Consider the following 6,692-nt stretch of genomic DNA (forward strand, 5'->3'; position numbering starts at 1 on the left):
GTACAGTGTAATTACAGCAGGTAACAAGTCACATCTGGTTATTACTGTACAGTGTAATTACAGCAGGTAACAAGTCACATCTGGTTATTACTGTACAGTGTAATTATAGCAGGTAACAAGTCACATCTGGGTATTACTGTATAGTGTAATTACAGCAGATAACAAGTCACATCTGGGTATGACTGTACAGTGTAATTACAGCAGGTAACAAGTCACATCTGGGTATTACTGTATAGTGTAATTACAGCAGGTAACAAGTCACATCTGGTTATTACTGTACAGTGTAATTACAGCAGGTAACAAGTCACATCTGGTTATTACTGTACAGTGTAATTATAGCAGGTAACAAGTCACATCTGGGTATTACTGTATAGTGTAATTACAGCAGGTAACAAGTCACATCTGGGTATGACTGTACAGTGTAATTACAGCAGGTAACAAGACACATCTGGGTATGACTGTACAGTGTAATTACAGCAGGTAACAAGTCACATCTGGGAATAAATGTACAGTGTAATTACAGCAGGTAACAAGTCACATATGAGTATTACTGTATAGGTGTAATTACAGCAGGTAACAAGTCACATCTGGGTATTACTGTATAGTGTAATTACAGCAGGTAACAAGTCACATCTGGGTATTACTGTATAGTGTAATTACAGCAGGTAACAAGTCACATCTGGGTATTACTGTACAGTGTAATTACAGCAGGTAATAAGTCACATCTGGGTATAACTGTATAGTGTAATTACAGCAGGTAACAAGTCACATCTGGGTATAACTGTATAGTGTAGTTACAGCAGGTAACAAGTCACATCTGGGTATTACTGTACAGTGTAATTACAGCAGGTAACAAGTCACATCTGGGTATTACTGTACAGTGTAATTACAGCAGGTAACAAGTCACATCTGGGTATGACTGTACAGTGTAATTACAGCAGGTAACAAGTCACATCTGGGTGTGATTGTACAGTGTAATTACAGCAGGTAACAAGTCACATCTGGGTATGACTGTACAGTGTAATTACAGCAGGTAACAAGTCACATCTGGGAATTAATGTACAGTGTAATTACAGCAGGTAACAAGTCACATCTGGGTATTACTGTACAGTGTAATTACAGCAGGTAACAAGTCACATCTGGGTATTACTGTACAGTGTAATTACAGCAGGTAACAAGTCACATCTGGGTATTACTGTACAGTGTAATTACAGCAGGTAACAAGTCACATCTGGGTATGACTGTACAGTGTAATTACAGCAGGTAACAAGTCACATCTGGGTGTGATTGTACAGTGTAATTACAGCAGGTAACAAGTCACATCTGGGTATTACTGTATAGTGTAATTACAGCAGGTAACAAGTCACATCTGGGTATGATTGTACAGTGTAATTACAGCAGGTAACAAGTCACATCTGGGTATTACTGTATAGTGTAATTACAGCAGGTAACAAGTCACATGACTGTACAGTGTAATTACAGCAGGTAACAAGTCACATCTGGGTAGTACTGTATAGTGTAATTACAACAGGTAACAAGTCACATCTGGGTATGACTGTACAGTGTAATTACAGCAGGAAACCAGTCACATCTGGGTATGACTGTACAGTGTAATTACAACAGGTAACAAGTCACATCTGGTTATGACTATACAGTGTAATTACAGCAGGTAACAAGTCACATCTGGGTATGACTGTACAGTGTAATTACAGCAGGTAACAAGTCACATATGGGTATGACTGTACAGGGTAATTGCAGCAGGTAACAAGTCACATCTGGGTATGACTGTACAGTGTAATTACAGCAGGTAACAAGTCACATCTGGGTATTACTGTACAGTGTAATTACAGCAGGTAACAAGTCACATCTGGGTATTACTGTATAGTGTAATTACAGCAGGTAACAAGTCACATCTGGGTATTACTGTATAGTGTAATTACAGCAGGTAACAAGTCACATCTGGGTATGATTGTACAGTGTAATTACAGCAGGTAACAAGTCACATCTGGATATTACTGTATAGTGTAATTACAGCAGGTAACAAGTCACATGACTGTACAGTGTAATTACAGCAGGTAACAAGTCACATGACTGTACAGTGTAATTACAGCAGGTAACAAGTCACATCTGGTTATGACTGTACAGTGTAATTACAGCAGGTAACAAGTCACATCTGGTTATGACTGTACAGTGTAATTACAGCAGGTAACAAGTCACATCTGGGTATGACTGTACAGGGTAATTACAGCAGGTAACAAGTCACATCTGGTTATTACTGTACAGTGTAATTATAGCAGGTAACAAGTCACATCTGGGTATTACTGTATAGTGTAATTACAACAGGTAACAAGTCACATCTGGTTATGACTGTACAGTGTAATTACAGCAGGTAACAAGTCACATCTGGTTATTACTGTACAGTGTAATTACAGCAGGTAACAAGTCACATCTGGTTATTACTGTACAGTGTAATTACAGCAGGTAACAAGTCACATCTGGGTATTACTGTATAGTGTAATTACAGCAGGTAACAAGTCACATCTGGGTATGACTGTACAGTGTAATTACAGCAGGTAACAAGTAACATCTGGGTATGACTGTACAGTGTAATTACAGCAGGTAACAAGTAACATCTGGGTATTACTGTATAGTGTAATTACAGCAGGTAACAAGTCACATCTGGGAATGAATGTACAGTGTAATTACAGCAGGTAACAAGTCACATATGAGTATTACTGTATAGTGTAATTACAGCAGGTAACAAGTCACATCTGGGTATTACTGTATAGTGTAATTACAGCAGGTAACAAGTCACATCTGGGTATTACTGTATAGTGTAATTACAGCAGGTAACAAGTCACATCTGGGTATTACTGTACAGTGTAATTACAGCAGGTAATAAGTCACATCTGGGTATAACTGTATAGTGTAATTACAGCAGGTAACAAGTCACATCTGGGTATAACTGTATAGTGTAATTACAGCAGGTAACAAGTCACATCTGGGTATTACTGTACAGTGTAATTACAGCAGGTAACAAGTCACATCTGGGTATTACTGTACAGTGTAATTACAGCAGGTAACAAGTCACATCTGGGTATGACTGTACAGTGTAATTACAGCAGGTAACAAGTCACATCTGGGTGTGATTGTACAGTGTAATTACAGCAGGTAACAAGTCACATCTGGGTATGACTGTACAGTGTAATTACAGCAGGTAACAAGTCACATCTGGGTATGACTGTACAGTGTAACTACAGCAGGTAACAAGTCACATGACTGTACAGTGTAATTACAGCAGGTAACAAGTCACATCTAGGTATTACTGTATAGTGTAATTACAGCAGGTAACAAGTCACATCTGGGTATGACTGTACAGTGTAATTACAGCAGGTAACAAGTCACATCTGGGTATGACTGTACAGTGTAATTACAGCAGGTAACAAGTCACATCTGGGTTTTACTGTACAGTGTAATTACAGCAGGTAACAAGTCATATCTGGGTATGACTGTAAAGTGTAATTACAGCAGGTAACAAGTCACATCTGGGTTTTACTGTACAGTGTAATTACAGCAGGTAACAAGTCACATCTGGGTATGGCTGTACAGTGTAATTACAGCAGGTAACAAGTCACATCTGGGTAGTACTGTACAGGGTAATTACAGCAGGTAACAAGTCACATATGGGTATTACTGTACAGTGTAATTACAGCAGGTAACAAGTCACATCTAGGTATTACTGTACAGTGTAATTACAGCAGGTAACAAGACACATCTGGGTATGATTGTACAGTGTAATTACAGCAGGTAACAAGTCACATCTGGGTATTACTGTACAGTGTAATTACAGCAGGTAACAAGTCACATCTGGGTATGAATGTACAGTAATTACAGCAGGTAACAAGACACATCTAAGTATGACTGTACAGTATAATTACAGCAGGTAACAAGTCACATCTGGGTATGATTATACAGTGTAATTACAGCAGGTAACAAGTCACATCTGGGTATGACTGTACAGTGTAATTACAGCAGGTAACAAGACACATCTAGGTATGACTGTACAGTTTAATTACAGCAGGTAACAAGTCACATCTGGGTATGACTGTACATTGTTATTACAGCAGGTAACAAGTCACATCTGGGTAGTACTGTACAGGGTAATTACAGCAGGTAACAAGTCACATATGGGTATTACTGTACAGTGTAATTACAGCAGGTAACAAGACACATCTAGGTATGACTGTACAGTTTAATTACAGCAGGTAACAAGTCACATCTGGGTATGACTGTACATTGTTATTACAGCAGGTAACAAGTCACATCTGGGTATGACTGTACATTGTTATTACAGCAGGTAACAAGTCACATCTGGGTATGACTGTACATTGTTATTACAGCAGGTAACAAGTCACATCTGGGTGTGATTGTACAGTGTAATTACAGCAGGTAACAAGTCACATCTGGGTGTGATTGTACAGTGTAATTACAGCAGGTAACAAGTCAAATCTAGGTATTACTGTATAGTGTAATTACAGCAGGTAACAAGACACATCTGGGTATGACTGTACATTGTTATTACAGCAGGTAACAAGTCACATCTGGGTATTACTGTACAGTGTAATTACAGCAGGTAACAAGACACATCTGGGTATGACTGTACATTGTTATTACAGCAGGTAACAAGTCACATCTGGGTATTACTGTACAGTGTAATTACAGCAGGTAACAAGACACATCTGGGTATGACTGTACTTTGTTATTACAGCAGGTAACAAGTCCCATCTGGGTACGGGTCCCTAACTAATAATGGTTAACTCTGCTTCTCACTGGCTATTCAGAACAACCCCCACAGAGACCATAGTTGGTTTATTAAGCATAGGAGCATCCATGTTTTATAACACAAACCGCTGTTCTATATATTCTCTTTTACATGAAACAATGAAAATATCTGAGTATTGTGTCTCTCTTACATAATAACTGCACATTAAATGTTTCCTATACAGAGGTGAGTTCAACAAAGAAAAGATATGAAGTTCCTTTACCATCGCAGATCACCAGGTCTAAGAACCCCCTGAACCCATCAGAAGTTGTAAGGGTACGTCTGTAATTATATAGATATTATTTATTAACTACTAATGTAAAAATATAGTAAAAAAAATGTTTTATACAAATTATTTCTTATGAAAACAATGATTTCGTTTTGTTTAAGATTAGTCCTTGGGTCATTGGTGCAGCCTAATTTTGACAGCGTTAATTTGTTAAGGACATTTGTAAAATGCATTCTGCTATAAGGCTTAGTGCCCAATCACTGGATGCATCAGAATTGATGTACAAAAAAGTGGTCCATGGTCATGTGATCATTATGATTGGCTGTAACATTTCAAAAATTACAAGTTTGTTAACATTGACTTTTCTTGGCCTCTCCCCTTCTGTCCCAGTGAATGCATAAAATACAAAATATTACATTTATTTAAAAAAAGTTTATTCTTTCTATAAAGTGTTTTTTTTCTGTTTTTTTTTTTTGACACCTTAATTTTATTTTCTGTCCTTGGTGATTAAAGGGTTCAACATAAGGGTCTAGATTACAAGTAGAGCACAAAATGCGATATCACGTGCTCGATATTTGCGCTCCATTCATTAATACCAGCGCACATATTACAAGCTAGGTTTGCCTCGAAGCCTTGAACTCACAAGAGCGTGCTTCCATAGGCTCCAATGAGAGGCTCGTTCTCATGACATGACAAAGTACCTAGCGCAGCGCAGGGGGCAATTCGCACAGCGCTGGGTAGCAAAAGAATGAATATATATATATGTTTATGTTTTTATATCTGTATATTATTAACACATAAATATATATGTAAATAAGCATATAAATATATCTTTTTAGTAAAAACACAGACCCCCATTCACCTTTTTTTCTTCAAACTTCCCACATCCCCTGATTTTAACGCCTTATAACTGCATTGTGTAGAGTTTTATTAAAAAAGTAAAAATGCTTATAATTTTTTTTATGTAAAGGAACTCTCCACTTTATTTGGGGGGAAATTAGGGCAACTTTTTTTTTATTAACCAGAGGTCTGACCTCTGGTTAATTGCACTAAGCGCAAAGTGCTCCTGCGAGCTTGCGGGAGTATTAACCAACCTCTTGTGATGGCGGTTTATTTAACGTGTGGGCGTAAACTGGTAAGTTTAGATGAATAGTCTAGTCAAAAATTAAACTTTCATGATTGAGATAGTGCAGCAGCTTTCTAATTTACTCCTGTTATCAGTTTTTCTTCGTTCTCTTGCTATCTTTATTTTAATGTAAGCTTAGGAGCCGGACAATTTTTGGTTCAGCACCTGGGTAACACTTTCTGATTGGTGTCTAAATGTAGCCAACAATTACCAAGCTCTACCCAGGTGCTGAACCAAAAATGGTCCGGCTCCTAAGCTTACATTAAAATAAAGATCCTAAGAGAACAAAGAAAAATTGATAATAGGATTAAATTAGAAAGTTGCTTAAAATTGCTGCGCTATGTGAATCATGAAAGTTTCATTTTGACTAAACTATCACTTTAAAATAGTGCTCCACTTGTAATCTAGCCGAATATGTCAAAATACCTCTAGATAAATACCTTGGGGTGTCTAAATTCTACAAATATATTATTTTCTGGGTGACCACTATTTCGCTTACAGGCCTAACATAGCAA

This window comes from Bombina bombina, chromosome 11 (genome assembly GCF_027579735.1).
Source record: "Bombina bombina isolate aBomBom1 chromosome 11, aBomBom1.pri, whole genome shotgun sequence".
Lineage (NCBI taxonomy): Eukaryota > Metazoa > Chordata > Amphibia > Anura > Bombinatoridae > Bombina > Bombina bombina.